The sequence below is a fragment of the Zingiber officinale genome, chromosome 1B (assembly GCF_018446385.1).
Source record: "Zingiber officinale cultivar Zhangliang chromosome 1B, Zo_v1.1, whole genome shotgun sequence".
NCBI classification, from domain to species: Eukaryota; Viridiplantae; Streptophyta; class Magnoliopsida; order Zingiberales; family Zingiberaceae; genus Zingiber; species Zingiber officinale.
In genome coordinates, this window is record NC_055986.1 from 70,378,475 (window position 1) to 70,393,616 (window position 15,142).

Below are 15,142 nucleotides of genomic sequence, written 5' to 3' on the forward strand. Positions count from 1 at the left end.
TTCGGCAAGGAGAGGTGGGGGAAGGTCTTGGTCACGGTAAGGAGGAGGAGGGAGGAGGAAGAGGAGCAAATGAGTTTTCCTCTTTAATTTTCCCTTTTATTCATCATGAGAGGAGGAAGGGAAAATGTACTTTTCCTTCTCCTTTCTTTTACTTCTCCTTAATGAGAAGAGGAAGCAAGAATCCTCTTTTCTTTTGAGAGGGGGAAGGCAACTCTAACTTCTCCTTCTCAATGAAAAAATCTCTTTTCTTAACCTTAACTATATTGTCACTTCTTTCTTTAACAATAATTTCTCTTGGTCTATTGGTTAACACATGCATATATCTAGTAAGAGATCCAAGGTTCAAGCCTTGGTCATCTCTCTTTTTTGGTTCTATTTTATTTTTATTCTTTTTGAAATTTCCACATAAGGCCTATTTTTATTCATGATAAAAATATCTAAAATCTTTCTAAGTACTCTATGGGTGTTACATAAGTATTACTCCTTTTCTACAATGAAGATACTCAATCTTCCATTGTTCCCCAATGCTCAACCTTGAGCATTCTTCCAAACGAAGGTTTACCACCTTCAATGGTTTCGTAAAAATATTTCCATGTTTTTAAAGAGTAGCTGATGTGCGTAGATTATATACTCTTTTATGCATGTTTTTACGCACATTTACATACTTTGAGCATGCTTGATCTATGCATTTGTATACTTCCAGCTTTCCTTTTAGCATATTTACTCTTTTGGTTCGGAGCTCTGCTTTTTGTGCATTTACTGTACGCAGGAGTCAATTTGGTGAAGAATTTACATCTTTGGGCAAGCCTTGGAGGAAACAAAGGGAGAAAGCACCAGGCCGTGTACCTCACACGGCCATGCACTGGGATGGAGCTCGGGCCGTGTGGAGTTTTGGCACCAGCAGAAGAGGAAGATGACATGGCCGTGTGAACCTCACACGGCCGTGTCAAGATTTGAAGCCAACCAGAGCAGAAGCCTTACATGGCCGTGTGGATCTACACGGCCGTGTGAGGTTTCCAGAGACCAAGCAGGCTGTGGCTGTGTGCACCACACGGCCGTGTAGCATTTCCAGAGACCAAGCAGGCTGTGGCCGTGTGCACCACACGGCCGTGTATCATTTCCAGAGAGCAGAAGGGTTCTGGCCGTGTGGAGTCACACGGCCGTGCAGGTTAGGCAGAGAGGGAACTGGACATGGCCGTGTGAATCTCACACGGCCGTGTCACGGGGCCGTGTGGCGCCCGAATCCCTCCTCTATTTAAACCCTCCTTCATGATTTGAAAGGGGATCTCTCCCCCTTTGGGAGAAGGCAAGATTTGGTGGTTTCCTCCCATTCTTGGGAGGATTTCTGGGCGATTCTAAGGGAGATCTCGACGATTTCGACTCCGGAGCGAGGATTGGATCCGAAGACAAGGCTTCTTCGTAGATAAGTTTTCTCTTTTCCCCTCTTCTTGTTTTCTTGGATTGGGGATTCAAGGAATGCTTGTAATCTCTATTCTATCGGGTTTTCTTCCTCGATTCATGGAGTAGATCTTGTATTCTAGGATTAAGGGAGTATTTGTATGATGGATTGATGTAATCTCTTTTGGATTTGCCATTTTCTTGTTTCAATGACATTATCTTGCTTGTATCAATTAGATCTTGAATGATTGATGGTAGTTTGTGCTTAATTCTCATTCTTGATTGATTGTTTGGATATCTTATGGACTTGGTAAGGATAAACTCTCACTCGATCATCCGAGGGATCCACGTGACAGGTGCAAGCCCGTGTAAGGATGTTTGAGAGATAATCTTGAAGAGGAAATAGGGATATTCAAGAGAGTAGGATGGATTCTATGATTAGCTTCTTGTATCTTTATAGATTAATAAGGTGTGGGCTTCTATGTTGATATCCGAGGAAGGCATAGTAATAGGTGCGCTTCTGTGTAAGGACAACGTAGGTTCATGTCTAATTAATCCTATTTAGATACATTTCTCAGTCCTTAGCCGGTTGTCTATTGCAAGAGGGAACCGGCAACTTTCTACATGCTTGACAATTGAGGAATAAGAATTGATGAACCATTTACATCCAAGAAATCTTACAAAGAAATCAAAACTACTAGAATCTCCCTTTATCATAACCCAAAACACTAAACTCTTGTTTGTTGATCTCTAATCTTAGATTTGTTTACCTTTACTTTCCTTTTGAAATGATTGGATAGTTGTTTAGCTAATTCGCATTGAGACATTCCTAGTGCTTATTCCAGTCCCTGTGGATACGATAATCTTTTATATTACTTGCGACATTTCCGTACACTTGCGGAGCGTAACAAGTTTTTGGCGTCGTTGCCGGGGACTGCGCTATAACATTAGGAATTATCAATTGAGCTAGACTAAACATAACATTTGTTTTCCTTTCATATTGCATAGTTATAACTAATCATTAGATTTCTGTTTTTTTTACTTTCTTGTATAACTTTCACTTCTTGCTAATTCTTTGTGTACAAATTCAATTCTGCATTTTTTATTCTTTTATTTTTCTTTTTTGTTGAATTTTCAATTGTTATCTTGTTCTTGTGTATGCGAAGATCTAAATTTGCAGGGGAACTCTTTCCTTTTGACCCTGAGATTGATAGAACTTTCCATAAAAGAAGAATTCTGCAAAGGCAAATTGAAGAACAGGAACATTTGAACATGGCAAATAGACCACTCAAGGACTATGCAGCACCCTATGCAAGAGGTTTCCGATCTAGTATTTCAAGACCTTCAGTGGAGGCTAATAACTTTGAGATCAAACCCGCAATCATATCTATGGTGCAGCAGAACCAATTTGGTGGAGGACCTCATGAAGACCCCAATCAAGATTTAGAGGTCTTTTATGAAATATGTGGGACCATGAAAATGAATGGAGTTCCTTCAGATGCAGTTAGATTACTGTTATTTGGGTTTTCTCTAAGAGATAGGGCAAAGCAATGGCTGAATTCTTTGGCCCCTAATAGCATCACCACTTGGGAGCAGTGCGAGCAACAGTTTCTTGATAAGTTCTACCCACCAAGCAAAACAGCTCATATGAGGAATTTAATTGCAAGCTTCAAGCAAACTGACTCAGAATCTCTTTTTGAAGCATGGGATAGATATAATAGTATGCTCAGGCAATGCCCACATCATGGGTTGGAAAGATGGTTAGTGTTGTGTAACGCCCACCCTTCTTACCCAAGGGCGGCGCTACGATCTTATACTACTTACGTACATGCTTTAGTTATACTATAACAGCGAAAAATTTTAAATCATTCCTTTTTCTTAAATAAGCATGATATCACATATTTTGATTAGTTCGAATGTGCATATATTGATCATATAATTAAAAATATTAATTTGTCCGAATCGTTCTTGCCGAGCCACCACCACACACATCACTATCTGCTCCTCCTGCTGCTCCGTCGTTCCGAATATCCGTCCTCCATATCTGCGGTACAAGGAAAGTAAGCTATGAGCACTCATGGCTCAGTAAGTTCCTTTCCTACTCACTAAAACCGAATTCATATCATTGCATATCAATATCATGCGAGATATCATAAGCATACGACATACAAGGGTATCATATTCATATTTATATCATAATATCACATGACATTATATCTAATCATCAGATAATTCAAGCACATATGTAGGCAATGCATCATGAATTTAAAAACTTATACTTATAAGTACTTGAAATTAATATCATCATTAGAGGGGATCCCGGTTTGTACCACATACATAATGCGCGCGCTTCATAGGTAGGTCCAAGGTAGCAAGTCTTGAACCCTACCATGCATACATACTAGGCCCGAGTCTTACTCCATCGACCTAGGGCACTCAGAGGCCCATTACTGACGAGGCCCGAGTCTTACTCCATCGACCCCGGGGCGTTTACGGAGCCCACCCTTGGTACAAACCATACAAAAATAACTTATCATGCATAACTATCATATCATGTCCCTAACAATCTTTCATGCATTTCTTTTTTCATTTCTTTTCATTATGTATAGCATTTCCTATGCTATAACATATCATTACGTAACATAATTTCATTTCTTCTCATTATGTATAGCATTTCCTATGCTATAACATATCATGGCATATTACGTAACATAATTGTTGGAACCCCAAGGTTGTTTTGGTGTGATCAACAAGTTAAGTTAGGTCCTGTGTATTTAACCTTGTGTCTAAGTGTACAGGAGCTTAGGAACACAGGTACTCGAGTGGAAGACGCAGCTAGCGAGAAGGACGGCACGCTATGCGTCCGAGGGATGAGGCGCTGCGGAAGAGTACACCGGCGGACGAGAAGGAAGCGCGCGGTGGTTCCGAGGGACGAAAGCCGGAGCGGAAGATTGCTCGGGGAGCAAGAGACGCAGCTAGCGAGAAGGTCGACGACCGAGGGACGAAGACTGCGGATGAGTACGCTGGCGGACGAGAAGGAAACACGCGGCAATTCCGAGGGACGAGAAGTCGGAGGGAAGCACACTCGAGAAGACCGGAAGTTAGGTTCGGGTGAGCCCTTTTCCAGAAGGCAGCGATCACCCAAACGAGCGGATCCGGAGCGGAAGAACCGGACCGAAGCGGGACTGAACCAGAGAAGCGGTCCCGGATGAAAAAGTCAACTGTGTTGACTTTTGGGGTCCGGGGCGCCCGGAACTGACCGGGGCGCCCAGACCCATCCGGGGCGCCCGGAACCCTTCCGGGCACCCGGAACAGTAATGTTGACCAGATCGAGAATTATCTCGATCTGAACGTTGGGGGATAAAATTTATCCCCCCCAGGGCGCCCGGAACCTTTCCAGGCGCCCCGACCAAGGCTATAAATACAGCCTTGGTCCAGAAGCTTTACATCAGTTCAGAAATTGTAACAACACTTGTGTGCTTCCATTGCTTTGATTAGCTTCTTTCTTTTTGTGCCTACACTGCTGTAAACGAGGCTTCTCCGCCTGAAGGAGTTTTTAGTGCAACAATCTTCCTTGGATTAACAACCTCCCCGGTTGTAACCAAGTCAAAACCGGTGCCTCGTTTTTATGCTTTATTTTCTGATTAATCTATTTTTTTTAAGTGTTAGCTTAATTGTCCGAGAAAGGGTTGTGTTTTACTCAGGGCTATTCAACCCCCCCTTCTAGCCGGCCGCATCGGTCTTACAAGTGGTATCAGAGCCGAGGCGCTTCAGGAGGACTAACCGCCGAACGAAGCAACAAGATGGCCGGATCCAACATCCACGCACCAAAATTCGAAGGGGACTTCGCTAGCTGGAAAAAGCGAATGGAGGTATTTCTTGAAACAGATTATGATTTATTACTAACAATGGAATTTGGCTATGAAGCACCAGAGGGCAAAGCAAGAAATCAATGGTCAAAGAAGGAGCAGGCTGACCACGTGGCAAACAAGAAAGCATAATTTCATCTGCTAAGTGTACTTCCAACACAAGAAGTCAATCGAGTCGGTACCTACAACTCGGAGCTTTGGGATAAATTCCTTGAGTTACACGAAGGAACATCCGAAGCCAAACTTGCAAGACGGGATTTACTTCGTAACCAGCTTACAAACCTCCGATTTGAAGAAGGTGAAACAATTGCACATCTACACTCGAGGATTCAGGATCTCATCACCAGACTTACGAATCTCGGAGAAGAGGTAAGTAACCGAGATTCGCTAAGGTATGCCCTAAATTCCTTTCCTAGAAACTCAAAATGGGCATCACTAGTAGATGCCTTTTACATTTCAAAAAATCTAGAAAAAATTTCATTAGACGAATTCTTTTCAACTTTTGAAGTGCATGAGTCAAGATGTGCAGGTCCGAAGGAGCCCAAGAATAATGTCGCCCTTAAAGCTTCGAGAGACGAACCTGAGTCAGAATCTTCTCTCGACGACGAGGAAATGGTAATGATGGTAAGACGATTTAAAAATATTTGTAAATCTAGGAAATCTAACCATCCGCAGGGAAGAAAGAAAAGAACCATCCACTGCTATCATTGCGATGAAGAAGGGCACGTCAAGGACAATTGCCCTAAACTGAAGAACAACGGGAAGGACAAGGGTAAGAAGCCTATCCAAAATCGCAAGGCCCTAAAAGCGACGTGGGACGATACGTCGTCGGAATCAGTCAAGGAGTTCTCCGGGCTCGCGTTAATGGCGAGTCATCAAGACGACGACTACAAATCAAGCTCTTCGAAATGAGCATCGAAAGCATCAATGAAGGGGAGCCACGTCCAAGAGAGCAGCAGTTCGGGGAGAAACCGACAACGAGATCGACAAGGTAAGTGAGGTACGATCTCTTCCTCCTAATAAAATGTTTAAATTCATTAAAATTTTAACAAAAGATTGCTGCAAATTAGAAAATGGAAATAAAGATTTAAAAGCAATATTAGCTACATCTTGTCCGTTAGAAATGCTAGATAAATCAAATTTAGAAAATGAAAAATTAAAATTAGAAATTCAAAATTTAATTTTTCAAGTAGAAAATTTGAAAAACTCTGCTTGCTCATCTAAAACTAATTTTAGAAGGTTCAATAATTTGAATTGGTATTATAGATATCACCAGGGACAAATTAAAAATATCTCTAGAAAATATGTCCCTAAAAACTTTTTAGTTAATCCAGTAGGTTGGAACCTATATTGGGTTCCTAAATCATGCTTAAATTAATTTTAAAAGTAAAATTAGCGCTTTAAGTGAGAAAATTAAATAAAGAATTTCTTTATGAGGCTTTGTCTAAGAAAGTGGTTGTTGCTCCAATAACCAAGAAGGCCTAGTGCCTGGCCACAACCTGGAAGCCAAAATATTGAAATAAATATTTAATTAACTTACTAATGAAGCATTAATACAAGAATTAATTAGTGCTTGAAAAAGGTTATTCAAAATATTTTATTTCAATTTACCTACTTAGAATTTTTTTTGATTTTTATACTTAGAAATATTCTCAAAAATTATTTTTTCCTAAGTTAAGAACTTTTTTTCTTGAAACTAGAAATCTCAGCTTTAATTACTTAGAAAAATTTTCTAAATTTCTTAAAAACTTAGATTTTTTTTAGAAATATTTTTTCTAAGTCTTTAACCCTTAGATTATTTTTCTTGGAACCCCATTTTTTTGTGATCAAAGGGGGAGAAGGGAAAGTATAAGTCTAGGGGGAGGTAGATAGAATTTAATTTTTTTCTATCTTTTTGCACTTAAATTGCAATTTAAGTTAATTTACTTAAATCAATTTTATGTCTATTTTAACCCTAGCTTAACTTGGGTTGATCACACCAAAAAGGGGGAGATTGTTGGAACCCCAAGGTTGTTTTGGTGTGATCAACAAGTTAAGTTAGGTCCTGTGTATTTAACCTTGTGTCTAAGTGTACAGGAGCTTAGGAACACAGGTACTCGAGTGGAAGACGCAGCTAGCGAGAAGGACGGCACGCTGTGCGTCCGAGGGACGAGGCGCTGCGGAAGAGTACACCGGCGGACGAGAAGGAAGCGCGCGGTGGTTCCGAGGGACGAAAGCCGGAGCGGAAGATTGCTCGGGGAGCAAGAGACGCAGCTAGCGAGAAGGTCGACGACCGAGGGACGAAGACTGCGGATGAGTATGCTGGCGGACGAGAAGGAAACACGCGGCAATTCCGAGGGACGAGAAGCCGGAGGGAAGCACACTCGAGAAGACCGGAAGTTGGGTTCGGGTGAGCCCTTTTCCGGAAGGCAGAGATCACCCAAACGAGCGGATCCGGAGCGGAAGAACCGGACCGAAGCGGGACTGAACCAGAGAAGCGGTCCCGGATGAAAAAGTCAACTATGTTGACTTTCGGGGTCCGGGGCGCCCGGAACTGACCGGGGCGCCCGGACCCATCCGGGGCGCCCGGAACAATAATGTTGACCAGATCGAGAATTATCTCGATCTGAACGTTGGGGGATAAAATTTATCCCCCCCAGGGCGCCCGGAACCTTTCCAGGCACCCCGACCAAGGCTATAAATACAGCCTTGGTCCAGAAGCTTTTGATCAGTTCAGAAATTGTAACAACACTTGTGTGCTTCCATTGCTTTGATTAGCTTCTTTCTTTTTGTGCCTACACTGCTGTAAACGAGGCTTCTCCGCCTGAAGGAGTTTTTAGTGCAACAATCTTCCTTGGATTAATAACCTCCCCGGTTGTAACCAAGTCAAAACCGGTGCCTCGTTTTTATGCTTTACTTTCTGATTAATCTATTTTTTTTCAAGTGTTAGCTTAATTGTCCGAGAAAGGGTTGTGTTTTATTCAGGGCTATTCAACCCCCCCCTTCTAGCCGGCCGCATCGGTCTTACACATAATTTCATTTCTTCTCATTATGTATAGCATTTCCTATGCTATAACATATCATGGCATGTTACGTAACATAATTTCATTTCTTCTCATTATGTATAGCATTTCCTATGCTATGACATATCATGGCATATTACGTAACATAATTTCATTTCTTCTCATTATGTATAGCATTTCCTATGCTATAACATATCATGGCATATTACATAACATAATTTCATTTCTTCTCATTATGTATAGCATTTCCTATGCTATAACATATCATAGCATATTACATAACATAATTTCATTTCTTCTCATTATGTATAGCATTTCCTAGGTTTCTTTCCCTTTTTCTTTTATTTTCCTTCATGGCCGAAACCTACCAGTCCTTAAGCTAGGTTTCTTAAGTGGCCTAAAGCATGGAAAGCCTAAGTAAATATCATGGCAAAAGTTACTAAGAACATCATACACAAAATTGGATCATAAACAAGCTAGGACTTTTGTGATCTTACATGTCTTGTATCATGTAACTAATTTTCTACATTCCAATTAAACATGAGAGCATTAATCAACTTTCATATCATAATATCACAGAGGTCTTGAGCATATTAATATTTTTGTTTAGGCTAATCTAAGCTATCCCTTTTATCATAGCCGAAAAACCCTAAAAAGAGTTCATGAGTTTCTAGCAATGTGAACACCCTTTAAGAAACTTTATATCCTATCATAGGAGCATGTTTATTTTAATTTTTTTTGAAGGTCTTTCTAACCCTTAACCTTTCTGGTCCGAAGCATACAAGTGAGTTTTCTTTTGGTTCCAATTAATTTCCAAGCAAGAAAACCATAGAAAGGTCCTTAGCATTTCATAGAAGGAACCTTGCACTAGTTTGGTTAGACAATAATCTTCCTAACCTCTTTAAAATATTTTTGGTTGAATCCTAGGGTTAGATACTCCTCTGATCATACATCATATCAGTATAAAATCATGGAAAAGAATCCTTCTACATAGCATAGAAAATCTTATCATGAAATGAGGTCTTGTTTAAATCATCCTAGATTTGAATACCTTTTCTTTAGCCAAATTTTCTTAAATTCTTTCCTAGGTTTTCCAATCCTTATAAATCCGAAAATCACATAAAAGCCTTGTACCACAGGTGAGGGGAAGCTTACCTTCTTTGCTTAAGTTTCCTAGGTTCGAGAACTTGCTTGTGGACCTTTCTTCTTCTTGCTTGCTTTGCTCGGCACCAATGGAGGAAGCTAGGTCTTTTGGTGGAGAGGGGGCGGAAGAAGAGACTTCTTCCTCTTGTGTTGCTCGGCAACAACAAGAAAGAAAAGAGGGAGAGAGTGAGGAGGAAGAAGAGGTTTCTTCCTCTTGTGTTGCTCGGCAACAAGAAGAAGAAAAGAGGGAGAGAGTGAGTTCTCGGCACCAATGGAGGAGAGGAGGAGAATGAGTTGAGGATGAAGTTGAAGTCACCCCTCCATGCCTATTTATACTAAAATGAGGGGAGGAAAACTTGACTTGATTCATCCTCCTTATTTATTTCTCCTCTTTAATGATAAGAATATTCTAGAGAAATGCTTCTTGAGTTCTCTCTTTTCTTTCCTTTAATTTCTCTCTTTTCTTTCCTTTAATTAAAATTCCTATCTCTCCTCTTACAATATCCTCTCCTATCACACTTGGTTAACACATGCATGCATCCACAAGAGAACCAAGGATCAAAACTTGGTTATGTATATTTTTACTTCTTTTTTTTTTTAAGTAAAAAGAATCCTTTCTTATTCTTAACTACTTAGTCCTTTCTCTCCTTATCAATAATTCTCCTATCCCCTTTGATATCCTATAAATGTTCCTTACAAGAGATCCAAAGTTCAATCTCTCTTCTAACATTTTATTTTCTTTTGTACATAATAATTCATATATTACCATATTATGAATTATGCATAAATATTTCACACATGAATATATTATCTCATATTTCTTCCTTTTGTCTACATTAATTCCATACATTATAAATCATGTATAGATGATTTATATTCTCAACTTTATTTTCTTTCATAAAGTTTTAATCATCTAAATCCTTCCCATCTTAATATTTAACTTAGAATATCTACACCTTCTTTTCACTACATTCGTACTCTCATTACCCTTACTTTCTTATCTAGGCTTTCTAGGGGTGTTACATGTTGCACACTTTTTATAATGGTATCAATTATCATACCAAAGTGTCCCTTGATTCAGCTGCTGGAGGGGCACTTATGAATAAAAGTTTAGATGAAGCTGAAGAAATCATTGAAAGTGTAGCACAAAATCATCATCAATGGGCAAATGAAAGAAGTGGTGGCTACTCCTCTGTAAACCCAACAATTAAAGCATCAGGGAAGTTTGATGTAGATGCAGTCACTCTTTTGTCTGCAAAATTGGATGCTCTTACAAAGAAATTTGAGAACATGGGGACTAGTGCTAATATGGTCAATGCTATTAGTACATCTTGTGAAGTATGTGGGAGTTCAGAGCATTGAAATGACTCATGTCCATTGGGAGCTATCACTCCACAAATCAATCAACTTGAACAATGCGATGCAATCATGAGCTACAATCAAAGGCAGAACAACCCATACTCAAATACTTATAACCCTGGATGGAAAAGTCATCCAAATTTTTCTTACAGAAACAATCAAGATCAAGGACCATCTATGGGGGCAAGACCAAATTTTCAAGCTGGGCAACAAAATTTTCAACATCTATCTTCTCAAGGCTTACCCAAGTCAAATGTTGAAAAGATGCTTGAAGAAATTATCTCAAGTCAGAATGAAATGAAGCAGGATTTAGCAAAGCTCATTCAGAGAATGGATAATTCTGAAAAGCATCAAAAGATCCAGGATAGTCAAATTTCCCAACTAGCCTCCTCATCATCCAGAGCACCAGGACAGCTTCCAGGAAAACCTGATGTGAATCCTATGGAGCATTGCAATAGGATTGAGCTTAGGAGCGGACGGACCTTGGGAGACTCCCAAGTGACTGCTTCAAAAGGGAAACAAAAAGAAGAAGAGCTCTCTCCTCCTATACCAAATCAGATTCAAGCTAATGAGGAGAGTACCATTGAGGTTGAAGAGACTCTTCCGCTGAACCATCAGAGCAAAGCTGTCCATTTTCCTCAGAGACTTACAATGCTCAAGAAGGATGAAGAATTTGGCAAGTTTCTAGAAAAAGTTAAGGAGATTTGTGTAGAGGTACCTCTTATTGATGCTATTCTACAAATGCCTAGATTTGCCAAATTTCTGAAGGATCTCATGTCAAATAAGAGAAGAAGAGGAGAGGTCGAGACCATTGCGCTTAGTGAGGAATGTAGTGCTATTTTTGAGAAGAACACTTCTCCAAAACTGAAGGACCCAGGGAGCTTTTATATTCCTTGCAACATAGGGAAAGAATTTTTTGAAAAAGCTTTTTGTGACTTGGGGGCGAGTGTTAGCCTCATTCCCTATTCAATTTGTAATAAATTAGGTCTCAAAAACATTAAACTTACTACTATGGCACTTCAACTTGCTGATCATTCCTGCAGGTACCCTTTGGGTATTATAGAAGATGTGCCAGTAGAGGTGGATGGGAATGTTATTCCCACAGATTTTGTCGTGTTGGACATGGAAGAGGACCCTAGGATTCCTATCATATTAGGAAGACCTTTCCTTGCTACAGCTGGTGCTATAATTGATGTCAAAAACCATAAGCTTTCTTTGGTAATTGGTAAGGAAAAGTTGGAATATGATTTATCCAATATTTCTAACCATGTCTCGTCTCTTTTAAATGCTTGTAGCAGGACAAGCATTTATAAACTTGAGGAATGGAATTTCCATCCTCATGGAAGGCCACCAAATGAAGGAGACAATGTGGTGGAGGATGTTGGGAGAAGATCTCCCAACAAAAACGAAAAGTATGTCTGTCCTCCAAGGGTGAGGAAAAGGAGCGAATGATTAAGTTTGGTCGAGCTAAAGACCTTAAACAAGCGCTTCTTGGGAGGCAACCCAAGGGTTCTTTTAGTTAGTTTTGATTTGTATTGTAATTTCTTTTAGTTTGATGCATTCTTTTGATTCTATTTTCAGGTTAGGTGCAAAACAGAGTCGGGTCGTGTGCTATACACGGCCAGGCAAAGGTTGCAGAGAAGGGAAGTGTTTGGGCCGTGTCATCCAGACACGGCCGTGTGGGATCTCCCGAGAGGAAAAAGGTATAGGTCGTGTCATAGACACGGCCGTGAAAAGAATTCCGAGAGGAAAGATGGAGAGGCCGTGTCCCAGACACGGCCGTGCGAGGAATCCAGAGAAGGAAGAGGGGGAGGCCGTGTGGATCTACACGGCCCGTGCAAAGAATCCCGAGAGGAAAGATGGGGAGGCCGTGTAGATCTACACGGCCCGTGTGGGAGAACTATTAAAGTCTATCTCCTACCTCACACGGCCAGATCTTGGCCGTGTTCCGCACACCCCCAACTCTCCAAAACATATCTTTCTCTCCCATTCTCTTAAAAACTCCTCTCTAATCTCTCAAGATCTCTTAGATCCGATTCTCCTCCTCTCTAAGACTCGGACTTTTTGTTCTCTTAACCTAAGATCTTTTGTTCTTTGAGTTCCACAACTCTAGATAATTCTTCCCCTATCTGAACTCGTCAAGATGTCCAATATTTTGAAGAGATTACGCAAAGGAGGTGGTGGATCCAGTGGAGACAAGGAGAAGGAGCCATCAAGGGACAAAGGAAAGCAACCAGTGAAGGGCAAAGGCAAAAGAACTTCACGCAACGAAGGTAATGACAATGAATTCAATATTGTGTTTAGAAATGATGATCAAGTAACTAGATTCGCAATTCTTGTCAATAGAAAGATTGTGTGTACTAGATATATGGACCCAACTGTTCTTGATATGCTTGGAATTAGGGAAGATGTAGATTTGATGATTGGGTTTTTGGATTGGAGTGATATTATGTACACGCATTTGCCTACATATCCTCGTCTTGTTTTGGAATTTTTAAGTTCATTGGATGTCCATTTTACAAATGAAGATGATTATTTTGGAAAAATCTCTTTTAGATTAATGAATCAAGAATTTCTATGGGCATTTAGTGACTTTAATTCTTGTTTTGGAATAACCACCGGTAGCCCTCGTAGGTTTGATCCAAGGTTTAATTGGAATCATTTTTGGAATGCAATAACTGGGTTAGATCAACCTTATGAGCCTTCAAGAGCTAAGGCCTCCCATATGCAAAACCCCATCTTTAGGTACCTACATAGAGTCATGAGTAAAACTATTTTTGGTAGGGGAGAGAGTGATGGGGTGGTTAAGAAAATAGAGCTTTATGGGCTATGCTTTATAAGGTTGAATTTGACTCTGGTTTTCATTTTGTTCAAACCTTATTGAGATCGGCTAGGGCATCATCGGGATCAATTGTTTTTGGTGGTTTGATTACCCGAATAACTTGTAATTTAAATCTTGATGTTGATGGGTTGGAAATAATTCATGGTAATGACATGATTGACATTGATACGTGTCTTGCTATGAAAATGATCGTTCGGGATGAGAATGGTTTCGCGTTTCCTAGGAGGAGTGGTTCTCCTTTACCTCTTCCTTTTCCTGAACGAACTACTATTCGTAACCGGGCTAATTGGGTAATTTCTGAGTTAGATTTTGAGGATAACCCTTCTATACCTGGAGACACTGAGCCACATCATGAGCCCTCGTCATCTGGACATACGCAGCCTTCATGGAGCCTGCTAGGCATTCTTTTGCATATGGCACGGGATCTTCTAGGTTCGATTTTTCAGATTTTCGTACGTCTCTAGAATCACTTCATGAGAAGCAAGATTCCCAACGAAAAATGTTGGAGGGGCGCTTCTCTTTATCTGATGATCAGTTTAGGGAGGTACAAAATCATTTTCAGTTTACGAGGAATTTTCAAGGTCAAGTGGCCGAGTTTGTGCAGGATTATGATACTGATCAGGCTAGGATGAGAGATTTTATGCAGAGTATGACGCTTACTAGCCAACAAGTCGATGCTTTATATGAGTATCATAGATCCTTGGGTGAGATTCCAGGTTTTCCTAGTTTTCCTATTGGCCAACCACGTCGTAGACCTCCTTTCCCTCGTCCACCTCCACCTCCTCCACCATACTGATTTCATCGGGACGATGAAAAGTTTAAGTCTGGGGGGGTGTTATGTACTGTTTAGTTTGGTTTTCATTTTTTAGTTGTTGATTAGTTTTTCATGTTGGTTCTTATTTTCATTGCTTGTTGCTTTATTTTGCTTGTTTTTGAAATAATCATGGCAAAAAAAAAAAAATTTTTGAGAACATCAAATCTTCACTTATATGCTTTCTTGGATTCAAGTGAAATGTTAGCACGATTATTGTCTCGATTCATGATGTTCGCATGATGCTACTAGTAAACTTTGTGTAGTTCTTTTTTCTATCTTGGGTAGCATGAAACAAGCTAAGAATCTTATGGTGATGAGTTTTAGTTTTGGTTCAACCTTAAGGATTTTATCTTCACTACACTTGTGCTTGATGCTTGAATAGTTGATGTCATTGAAATAGTCATGATTCATCTTGTTTGCTTAGTACTTGGTTTCCATGGTGATTTCTCAACTTTCATTTTGGTTACTGGATGAGGCTCAAATCATTAAAGCTCATTTGGAAAAATCAAAATATCCCAACATGTGTGCTAAAAGTACATTTGTGAATAAGTTTTGCACAATGCAAACACTTATAAAAAAAAAATGAACAATAAGGAACAATAAGGGATATAAAAAACAGTTGTCATGAGTGGAATCTAGCAAGTCACCCCTTTGAGACCGAGTTAGGTTACTGGGGAAATGACTGTTTAGCTTCTCTTGAGATTGAGCACACCTT

The 15,142-nt window shown here is 40.1% G+C and overlaps 1 non-coding gene across 1 annotated transcript; it reads right to left on the minus strand.

The window, feature by feature from the left end:
* Nucleotides 1-3,043: 3,043 nt before the first annotated feature.
* On the minus strand, nt 3,044-3,149 carry LOC121994745. Its single transcript, XR_006115797.1, has one exon. It is a non-coding gene; the product is annotated as a small nucleolar RNA R71 (small nucleolar RNA).
* Nucleotides 3,150-15,142: the final 11,993 nt, after the last annotated feature.